The 12,097-nt window shown below is 39.0% G+C and overlaps 1 protein-coding gene across 12 annotated transcripts in view; it reads right to left on the bottom strand.

Moving 5' to 3' along the window:
- KLF12 (Kruppel like factor 12) overlaps positions 1-12,097 on the bottom strand; it is a 578,056-nt gene that overhangs the window by 342,910 nt on the left and 223,049 nt on the right. Inside the window, exon 1 of one of the 12 annotated variants that reach the window (XM_032402863.1) lies at positions 7,385-11,698. The exons of the other annotated variants lie outside the window; for them this stretch is intronic. The gene's annotated coding sequence lies outside the window, so the exon portion shown is untranslated. Of the gene's footprint in view, positions 1-7,384; positions 11,699-12,097 lie in introns of those variants that run through there. 12 annotated transcript variants of the gene reach the window in all.

Raw genomic sequence — 12,097 nt, 5'->3', positions numbered from 1 at the left:
AAGCACATGTAGGGCGCCTGGGTGGCTCAGTTGGTTAAGCGACTGCCTTCGGCTCAGGTCATGATCCTGGAGTCCCTGGATCGAGTCCCGCATCGGGCTCCCTGCTCGGCAGGGAGTCTGCTTCTCCCTCTGACCCTCCCCCCTCTCATGTGCTCTCTCTCATTCTCTCTCTCTCAAATAAATAAATAAAATCTTAAAAAAAAAAAAGGAAGCACATGTAGATTGACTTAAACCTAAACAGGAGAAAGCCCTTGTATCAATCAGGAAACTCTAATACCTAGATTTTTTTTTTTTTGGACATATGTTTACAATGAGCAAACCTGCTATAATAAACTGAAATACCTAAAATAATTAAAGATGACGTATCAAAGCACACTTCCTATATAAGCTATTAAATATTTATAGAGAAAAAAATTTTCATTGGCCATTTGTGGTGAAAAACTGACCATATCTAAACATACTTCATTTACATTTAGTACATATTCCTTGTAATAGATAGAACTCTCAGCTTTCCATGAAACCCTAAGAATTACGGATGGCAAGAAATACCACCTACCACTATCAGTACTACTACCTACTACTGCTAATAATAATATAATAATAGACAAGGACTACTGTGTATCGGGCATTAAATCCTTCCCATGTTTTAATTCATTTAATGTTCTCCACAATCCTACAAGGTAGGGCTACCATCCCTATTTCACAGATGAGACAACTAAAGCACAGAGAAGGAAAGACTGCCCAAAGTCACAAGCTGAGCAAACAGTGGGACAGGATGCGAACCCATGCAGTCAGAGGCTGGTGCTGCTCACCATTCAATGTCCTGCCTCCACTGGCTTTGGGAACAGCCAGAACAATGCTTTATAAAAGGTGGAGGTGACACACCTGGGTATTGGACCTTGCACACAACAGATGTTCCATAAGCAAAACGAATGGTTGTAAAGCTTAAAATTATCACATAAATCTCTTTGGACGAAAAAACATGTTAAAAATATTGCTTAGAATTGTATCAGTTCATTGTTGAGAGGGAAGACGACGTGGAGGAAAAAGAGAAAACCTTTTGGCAGGTCTGTATTTTGGTCAGGATGAAGGGTAAAATGGGACTTAGAAACTCATATTCATTGAGAAACTGGAGATAAATTCACTTTGTAGGACTAATGGGTATAGAATGTTGCTATGAACATTTATTTATTTATTTATTTTTAAAGATTTTATTTATTTATTTATAGGACAGAGAGAGACACAGCGAGAGAGGGAACACAAGCAGGAGGAGTGGGAGAGGGAGAAGCAGGCTTCCCGCGGAACAGGGAGCCTGATGTGGGGCTCGATCCCAGGATCCTGGGATCATGACCTGAGCCGAAAGCAGACGCTTAACGACTGAGCCACCCAGGCGCCCCTGCTATGAACATTTAAAGGCTTATTTATTACTTATAAGAAATTTGAGTCATATATTTTTTTTTATAAAATCCCAATCCCAGTAAACTTTCCCATGTATTCCATCATATAAAATATGATTAAGGTATGCTGAATTTGAAACCGCTCCCGTATTATCTTCAAGAGGTATTTCAGACTACTCACAGCATCAAAATTCTTAGACCAAAATGGGTTAAAAACAAAACCTATAAAGTTGACCCCTAACTCCAAAAATTAAAAACCACCAGGCTAGTCAAAACAGCTAGGACAATTCATAAAGAGAATTCAAAACAACTACTTCGGTGTGATCATTTAAACTTCTAGATGCTTTGGCCCAAGATAATTTATACGTGATACAGAGTATTTCTTAAAACACTAAGGGCACTATCGTCAGGAGCTGAACTTTCTCACCGGCAACTGAAATCCCACAAAGAGTCACACTCAGGGACATCTGCATCACCTCCTTTGCAGTGGGGGGAGCCCAGACCTGACGCTGACAGGGAGGCTAGCAAGGAAGGGCAGGGAACAGATACTGGGTGTTAAGATGACGGAACACAAGGGAACTTTGAAATTAACAAGCTCAAACTAAGGAGAAAACCACCCATGACTTACCCAGGAGCACACAGCTAATGGGAGACAGCTTCAAGATCAGAGCCCCAGTATCCCTGCCATACCCATTCTCTCAGCTGTGTGGCCTCCCCGTTCACGTAATTTTTTGATGTTCTGAACATATTAGTGCGCCTATATACTTTACTGACTGCATTAACATCAGGGGCTTTCAGCCACTGGACAGTACTTTCCATTCTTGATAGAACTGCTTTTTTTCCCCATTTCTCAAAACAAAAACAAAAGGAATAGGCCTATGATCTTATTGAGAAAAATGACTCATAAAGTTAAACATTTTCAATGCACATCCATCCTAATTAAAAATTAGTGAGCAAAGATTTGAGGTTAAAGAAAATTAAAAGCCCATTCTAATATTATACTTTGTATTTACAAATAGCATTTATACCAAAGCGTCCTGACATCCCTATGAAGCAAGTGGGGAATAATTATAATAATTAACATCTTATGGACAGGAAAGTTAAGACAAAGAGAAGTTAAATTTCTTGCTCAAGAGCATCTAGCAGAATGGGCAACAGTGAATAAGACATCTCAAGTCCCAGGATACCAGCCATTGACAACATTACTAAATATTTAAAAAGCAACAGAAAAATCATGTTAAGAAAAACTACCAAAGGCAAGTTAACTTGAAGTTTTAATAAGTCAAATTCTGCTCTTTACTTTCCCACCAAAATGCCTTGTGGTCTTAACAACAACAAAGTCGGAAATTTAGACATCAGTTTCTCAAACCCAGTCCCTTCACTTAAATGTTTTTAAAAAGCAAAACCCTGGCTGCAAAGCAATTTATCAGAAGGAAAAAAAAAAAACAACAATGCCTTGTGCTGTTGGGCTACAATAACAAATCAAAGGCATTTCCTTTGCTATCAGAGTATCTGAGGATACTTGTAAATTTTATTTTCTCAGTTCTCAACACAATGCAATAGAAAGCAACAAGGCCTGCCCTAGTCGGTCTGGTTTCTCGATCACTGAACATATGATGCTCATCCCCAGAGTATGGGAACAAATTGTGGGCATAATCAACACCCTTTGACCTACTCTCCATGGTTGATATAACAAAGTCCTTCTGCCTTTGGGGTGGTCTTAACGTCTCTGCAGGCAGGGCTCACCGAGCCTCAGCACATGAAACAGTCAAGATGTGTCCACAGAATATTTTTCATTTAACAGAGGAGGGTATGGATAAGCAATGGTGACAGTTGGAAGAAAAACAACAGCATCAATTTACCCTAAACACAGTTGTTCTAGGCAGTAGGCGGCCAGTAAGCAATAGCTATAAAGCACCAAGCCTAGGGCCAGGATAAATGGCTGCATGCATAAGGCCCAGGAACAAGTTCCAGGTGCAGTTGGCAGAGCAGGCATGGATAACGACAGACAAAACAACCCTACAAGCAACAGTGGATGGGCAAGACAGGCAGATGGGCAAGACAGGCAGAGGAAACAGGAACCATCGCGTGATCAGTGCCAACCACCTTCAAAAGCTATTCTTCACCCCATTCAGCGAAGACGGGTGGGCCTGGGATCACAGACACAGACAAATACAACACCTGCCTGAAGAGGGCACAGGAAGAGAAGTCAAGGGGTCCCCACCCAGAGAAGACGTTTAAATAGGATTGAAGAGCTGTGGGAGGTGCGGGGGAGGAAGGAAAGAAGAGTGGAGCGAGAAGAAGAAAAGAATGAAGACCACGCTGTGATCGGAAGTGAAAACCAAGGACCATATTGAGCATACACATCAGTGCATCAGTTATGCAACATACATGTAACCCACATTTCACTGACTGTCACTTCTTTCCCAAGCATCTGTTAGGGTTTTTTTTTCCCCCCTGTATGTTTGTTGGTAGTTTTTTTAAAGGCCTGCTTTTATTGCTCACTTGTCATTCTACTTACAGTAAAGATTAATAACACTGCATATGGTGTGTGATGAATAAGAAATCCAACTTATATGGCACTAGGTGTAAAATTATGCAGTATATCCCTTTGAGTGCATAAGAATCCTATTTAACATGAACAGTTTCCTACACAGAGAGAAGTGAAACTTATTCAAGTATTTGCCATGCTTTGGTCTACAAATAGGATCAGAAAAGTAATCTGTGAAAATGAAAACTGTGCTACCCAACTATTTTGTCAAACTAAAAAATGTTCTTTCAAAGTTACAGTCAACTCCAACTCATCAAAAATCTACCCAACCAAAAAGCCAAGATGACCGTAATTTGTTTTGGCTTTAATTCTACATGTAAAGGGGAGTGGGAAAATATTTAGAAGCCATGTCTGCCTCCTCTGGGAAGGAAGAGGAGTGAAATTCAACTCCGTGTAACAAAGTCTGCATTCTTCCCCCTCCGTTGTGGAGCGTAGTAAAGAAGGGGGAAATAGAAGAGTTAGAAAATATTGCCTTTACACGAGCAAAATGAGGTCCAGAACTGGGTCTGGTCACCAGGGCCAGAGACAAGTTATAGTGCTCTGCATAACTTAAGAGCTCAGAATTATTTTTTCAAGTTGCTGGGAGCCATTCATGAGAGCAAGAAGGAGAGTTGCAGACCATGATGGGCTGCCAGGCACAAGCTGTTGAATCCTGACAAGGGAATTTTAAAAAACATGGGCTAGGATCCAATTTCAAGCTTTTTTGTTCCTGAACTTCTAACTTTTCTATTTCCCTTATCTTCATAAAGCTAAGGCCAACTCCACATGGTCTTTTCATTAAAAAAAAAAAAAAGCCAGGCAAGGGGCTGTGTGTGTGTGTAGGTGGGTACAAAGTGCAACGGGGGCAGCCAGTTGGAGGCAGTGAGCTGAGGGGCAGGCTGTCCACAACCTCCGCCCCATCCCCACAGACCAAGAGAAAACTCTGATCTCCTCCCATTACCTTCGAAAAGGGGCTCATTTCACTGGACTCTCAGAGAGTACATTACGGCAGGTTTTATACCAAAAAGACAGATTTAAAGCAGTCAAAAGGGTGGCTACTCTGAGGTCTTTTAAAACCAGAACACTCAGTTTAAGTTGAATTATCTATCAATGAAGAAGGTAATTTTCAAGATCTGTCAATGCATGGCCTCCATCTCTTAAACAAGAGGAGCAAATTCACTTTTCCTGTCAGCTAGTCATGGACACACAGGAGAGTCTAATTAAATCACTGGCCACAAATTGCAACTTAATTCAACACCTTTAAAAGAAAACATATTATTGGTATAAAAATTCAAAAATTATTAAAGGCAGCAACTTCTTAAAAGTTATTTTTGCTATCCATCAGAGAAATCAGGAAAAATAAAAGAGAGGAATGGTAACATGCAAAGGGAAGAGAGAAAGATGAAGGGTAAAAAGGAAAGGAAGCCAAGGATGTACGATGAGGGGGAAGGAGGAGATGAGGGGAGATATGGACACAGGGAAGAAGAAAATCAAAAAATGAAATAAAAAGTGGTTAAATTAACTCTAGGTAATTTTTGATAAGTTTCTAAGAAGGAAACAGGAAATCTGAACATACAAAATGACTGTGAATAAAACCTGCTACTATGACCTTGGAGATGTTAGTCCCATTATCTACTCTCTTTGAAATGTTCATTGAACCCTATTCACAGGTTTTAATGTCTTGACCTTAATTCCTCAAAGAGCATGTATTTCAGCCCACCAGAAGGAAAATGATTTTCCAGTGTACAGGGATGAGGGCGGTGGGCCAAATCTAGTCCTTGGTCCCTTGTCTAGCTGACACAAATGAAAATGAATCTTTCAAATGAGGGCCTTGAAGGATACCGTACAACAAAGTGACAGTATTGGTCATCATAACAACAGTCTACATTTATTTTGCTCTTCCTATAAACCAGGCATCACGCTAAGGCATTCAAGATCTATTCTTTCAAAACACCACAATAATCCTTTTAGATAGGTTCTACTATGAAGTTCATCTTACAAATGAGGAAAATGAGGCCCAAATACGTTAAGTCACTTGCCCAGGATCCGACAGTGATAACGGGTGAGTTAGATTTCAAGCCCAGCTTTTAAAAACTAGCCCAAATTTCATGAATCTTCAAATACCTTCTAAGTATCAGAGAAGGAATAAATTACATCCCAGAAAGTTTTAATATAATCACACTGCAGTTTTTCTTCATTTCCCCCCCAAAACGGCAAGTCTATTACTGGACATACAGTAACTCTCAATTAGGTTCATTCATCTAATTTCCATGATATTTCCTAGAGAAGTTGAGATACTTTCTAGATTTCAGGTAAGAAAGACACTTTTGGGTCTCAGTTTCTTCATCCATAATTGAATAAGTTCCAAATGCTACCCCAAATTTTATCAAATAGAAAATTACTCTGCAATCCCTCCCTCACCTACCTTGTAATCCCAAGGCAATTCTGATCTTTAACTGTTAGTGAATAAGAAACGTTAAGGGTTGTGCCTTTTTAACTAAAAATTTTAAGAAGCACACAGGAGCTCTGTACGTTTTAGGAACACAGAAACACCTATGCCAAATACTTTGGCTTTTTTTTTTTTTTTTTTTTTACACTAGGGCTTGCTATTCAGAATGAAAGTACCAGCAGAATCTTCCTCCGTTGTCTGAGACTGTGGTTACCCTACTTCTAATAAACAAGGCAGCTTCCTGTCTCTGGCCTCCCATTGCTCAATAGGGGTTGAATCATGGCAGCCTTCACAGTCATGACCCCTGAGTGCACTCATGCTAAAGAGTGTCTGCTTTGATTCGCTCCCTATTGCAGGAAGCTACTTATCAGAGAATACCTTACTTTGGGGATTTAAAATATTTCCATCAATGAAGCTGAAAAAGTTAATTTCTTACACTCAAACGCAGTATCTCATTATCTCTAAATTCACCTCCATTTGCTTGATGTATCTGGACTTCTAAGTCTCTAAAGGGATGAAGCTCTGTGTACATTTCTGGATGGTTTCGGAAGTGGTTAAAACAGCATCTGGTAGATGATTCTCTAATCAAATACTCACTTATGCTTTTCTGAAGGATCTTTTAGTGACCGAGTCCACAGGCCAGAATTCATAATCAGAAAATTAAAATGTATTTCAGGTTTAAAAAAATTTTTTTTCACAAGGAATAGATCTTTTTCTTAAGGGTTTAAAAATGCGACTTAATAGAATATTCTCCCACTTTGGGCCTGTTCTGAAGTAATTGACTGTCCAGCACGGTATTCAGTTTGTTTTCAATATACTGATAAATTATATATGATATATGTCCCACTTCCTTTATTTTGCTCATGATCTCCTACAGGATTGTGTCAGCAAAAGGGCAGGCTTTGCATTTGTGACCTTTTTGAGTAAAAGAAAAAAGGAAAAGAAACCATCTTGCTCTACAAACAAAAAAGTTCATCTCCAGCCTTCCACCATCCCCATTCCCCTTACCCATGGCAACCCATTCTGTTGGACAGTCTCGGCATCTTGATATTGAGACATTGCTTCACATAGCCCGTAAAAGCTAAAAATCCTCTTCACCCTCCTTCTCCCTGGGCCATTACACAAGTCCTCATGCTTCCTAGAGATGTCAGAATCCCAGTCGGTGTGAAATGGTGATGCTGTCAGTCAGCAGGAAAATTTTCTGCTTCTGAAAACCTCTCTCTCTCAGAGCTTCCTCTGTGCGGCACCTCCAGCTCCTTGGAGCACCGTGTCAGTGTATTAAAATAGCTCCGGACTGATGACTTCACTAGTTCTCACCAACAGGCCAGTTGGCAGAACGCTCATGCAGTCTGCTTCTGATGGGAGGACATTTTTTTCTTTCCCCACCACCCCTAAAATGAATATTCAGTTTCATTTTGACTCTAGAGGAAGCCTCCTTTGTAAGGTTAAATTCAGCACAAACCTCATGCAAAAATTTCAAAACCCTGCAAAGAGGCCTGAACTGAAAGAGCTAACCTATAGCCAATATCAAGCATCCAGAGTCTATATTAGCATTTTTTTATGCTAAACGTGAAGGACATCAAATCTGCTAGGTATACCAACCTTATATAACATTTTCTTATTTCATTCATTTTATTAGGGCCAAATGTCTTCTGAAGAATACTTGTGATAACGGATAATCAAATTTTTTGAAGTCCTATTTTTTATGTTTACTCCTTTTCCACAAGAAGGCTGACATAAGGTATCGAAGTAAAAGTTAATTACCACTACACCTAATGATTAAGGCTTAAAATGGCTTTTGAAATTTAAAAAAATGTGTAAGGCATTCATGCAACGGAAAAGGCATTCTGTATTGGAATACCAAATTTTCTTATAATGTCTATAATTTTCCCTTTTAGAATTTTTCACTTCCTTTTATAGATACCACATGCTAGGAAGAGAATATTCTATGGAAAAAATAGGACCTTCTGATGTTCTGGCATCATAACTCAGTGCTACGTCCACACTGCACTTTGATTCCGAAAGAGAGCATTTAGATTAACTGCTTCAGTGCCCAATGGACACAAGATTTATGCCTGGAGAAAAAAGCTCCCATATGATTGTATGGACAGAGAGCTAATGAAATAATCTGGTTCACTGGTTTAAGATGGTTCCTCTAAAAGGGGTACAATCACTGTTCCCAAAAGAGAGAAAAGCACTAACATTCTACTCCCACCACCCCTCAATTCCTCTGTGCCCGTCACAAACAGCGTCTCAATGGCTCTGCCATCTTGCAAACAGGATGGCGGGAAATCACCTCCTTCCACCAGTCCCAACCAAAACCTCACACAGCAATCTTCAGAGAACACATGGGCACATATATGAGAATGAATTTTTAAAATGCAATTTACAATGATTTGTTCATTCCATTAATATTTGCTGAGTATCTAGCATATGGCAAGTACCATCTACTGCCAACAAAGACAAACATTGCCTTCAAGGATTTCCCTCACTCGATCATTTTTAGTTAGGTATTATAGAGCCACGTAGCCTTAACAAGGTGAGACATAAATTGCTGCAATTTTTTCTTTATGTTAATCCAATGACTTAGAAAATTTGATTTTGACGGGATAGCCAAGGAAGTATTCGATTCCCTTAATTATAAAAACCAGGGCCACTTTGGGCATAGTTCAGAGAAATAACCATGAAATTAGAGTTATTATGTCTCTCTCCTGCAGAGGCTAATAAGCAAAGATTCAGTGGAGATTCTGAATGCTGAAAGGTCAACTATTAATGTCATTACAGATATAATGATTCACACAATGATGGAATGGGCTAGGTAGTTTGTGACCATCAAATTTCAAAACCATGAAAGAACTTTGAGCTAGTAAAGATCTCACTTTTTACTAAAGATGCCTAGAAAGATTTGTGATTTGTGCAGTCATATAGAAATTGATATTCTTGAATCGACATAAGTTCCATTTATCCTGTGTTTTTCTAATTATACTACTATAAGTCTGATATTCTCTCTCACACACACAATTATACTACCATGTGTCTAAATCATATACAAAAATACATATGTACACATACACACCTGCCTCTGATTCATACACATACACTATTCTGTGTCTGATTCACACAAACACATATACCGTACTACTGTGTTGGGTTCATACACACCCATACACACATATACACTGCACTACTCTCTGACACACACACGTATATACATGTATATTTTATTATTCTGTGTTTGATTCAAATGCATACATGCACACATAAACATATGTACACCATGCTGTTTGATTCATATACACAAATTACTCATATATGTATCATTCTATTTTGCATCATCTGCGTATATATACATACACACACGCTTTACACTACTGTGTATCTGATTTATATGCACATTCTCACATATTGGTATAATACATACACACTAAAATGTATAATAGCAAATCATATTCATACTCAAAGTATTTTTTTCAAAGCGAAAAATTCAAATGTGAAAGACACTCATGACTATTTCAATGTTATTATAATTTATATTATATAGCAATTGATCTGGACTCTCATTTACCTCTATCAGAGTCTCTAAGGACTATACAGGAAATGACACATATCTAGGTATATATGATGACGTGGAAATCTAGTGAGCCCTTAGGTACCCATTTGCATGACAACTTCTGCTTCTTGGCTCAAGGATGAAGATTTCAGTATTGTTTGTGCTATACTGCTTTCCATATTATGGGGCAAGGGGGTGGATATGCACAGACACCAGAGATGAAGAAGAGTTTTATGCGTCCTTGCTTCAGCACAAATTTCCAGTTTCTTAGCCCATAAAGCAGTGTAGGAGTGATGTGGAGAAAATGCCTGAACCACATGGCTTACAACCACAGCTACAGAGTGTGACCTAACAGAACATTCCCCCAAGGGCTGACAATACAGAGAGCTCTGAAATGACCCCTCTAGATATACAAAATTAGGGCTCTTACTGGAGTTAGAATTAGCAATGGTGAGGCCCTCTCAGAAGGTTTATGAAGAGAGAACATGAGCAAGCAAGAGACTGAAATAGAGGGGACTCTTCATGGTAACTAGCTGATGGAATGATTCATCAGTACACATAAAATGGCCCTGAATACCTATGGATAAGGTCGTCAAAATGGTCTTCAAAATACCCATGGTTTATTTTCTTAGAGCTGCATGTTTCCTTTTTGGAATAATGTCCCATTTTTAAAAGACGACTAGTGACCTGAGTACAGATTGAAATGGAGGACACCATGGTAACTAGCTGATGGAATGATTCATCAGTACAGAGAATTTGAGGACCTGACCCTTAGAGGAGATTTTAAAAGGGGCTGGAAGTCCTGCAAGATGCAGGTCGGTGCATTAACAAAAAATATGGGTTGTTGTGGGTGATGTGGCCTATCCACATCCACAATCTAGGATGGCCGGTGGACCCAGAGAGGATGCTGAGCAGAGGAGACTATGAAGAGAAAATGGAGATGCCTGTGGAGGTTTCAGATTGTACTGTTATTCTCAAAAAGTCTACTGAAGCAGATGGTGAATATTTTGAACACTTGCTTTCTTAAGCTACTTGCTCTAATAGTCTAGTGTGCTTTTTTTAATCCATAAATAATTTCCCTTTATTATGAAATATAGCCATCACCAACTCATATACACATTATGTTGAAAGAGCCGGTACACACAAACTATGAGGTACAGCTTTTAAAATCACTGTAGATAATAGTCTCGCAGTTTTAATTAACATAGCGAAATTAAAAAAAAAAAAAAAAACACCAAGAAAATGGTAATGCAATCTGAGTATATACTTCTGGGTGTCAGGCAGGAGAGTTTCACCTAACACTGAAAAAATCAAAACCAGCTGCTCACTGGGAAAAAGTCCTGCCAAACTAGATAGCACCATCACCCTGGCCTTGAAAGACGGCTCTAACAGGTCACTAGTTAACTCTTAAAAATGGTGCATTATTCCAAAAAAGGAAATATGCAGCTTTAAGAAAATAAACCATAGGTACTTTGAAGACCATTGTAAAGACCTCATCCACAGTCCAAGATAAACATCTGCTACAGATCAAAATGACCAAGCCCTGTGTAGCATCTTAAAGGATACGATCAGAGGAGACATAAATACCTAACTGCTTCTCAAAAACTGGGATGAGAGCCCTATCAAGGAATATAGGGAAACCCTCAAAAATTAGCAGGTCAAGGACAAACTAATCATCAGGCCTGACAAGAAGGAATTCATGAGTAACCTTTCAAAGTGCTCCAAAGCAAATTTAAAAATGTTGCTTAAAAAGATAAAACCTTTGGGGCACCTGGGTGGCTCAGTTGGTTAAGCAACTGCCTTCGGCTCAGGTCATGATCCTGGAGTCCCGGGATCGAGTCCCACACCGGGTTCCCTGCTCAGCAGGGACTCTGCTTCTCTCTCTGACCCTCCTCCCTCTCATTCTCTCTCTCGCAAATAAATAAAATCTTAAAAAAAAAAATTTTTTTTTAAAGATAAAACCTTTGGAAATACAGTAAGATTTTCTGTAAAGCATGTATTTTAGATGAGAAAAAAAGAGGGAGACAGAGAGAGAGAGAGACTGAATAACTGTTTTCTTGGTCTTTATTAGAGAAAAGTATTAAGAATATTGCAAATACCAACTTATATTTTGAAACAGGTTGCAGGAACTAAATCAAATAGTGATTAACTTAAGGGAGAGTCTAGACCTA

Source organism: Phoca vitulina, unplaced genomic scaffold, assembly GCF_004348235.1.
Source record: "Phoca vitulina isolate PV1807 unplaced genomic scaffold, GSC_HSeal_1.0 scaffold5, whole genome shotgun sequence".
NCBI classification, from domain to species: Eukaryota; Metazoa; Chordata; class Mammalia; order Carnivora; family Phocidae; genus Phoca; species Phoca vitulina.
The sequence above is the reverse complement of the archived record's forward strand: the minus strand, read 5'-3'. Positions and strand labels throughout refer to the sequence as shown.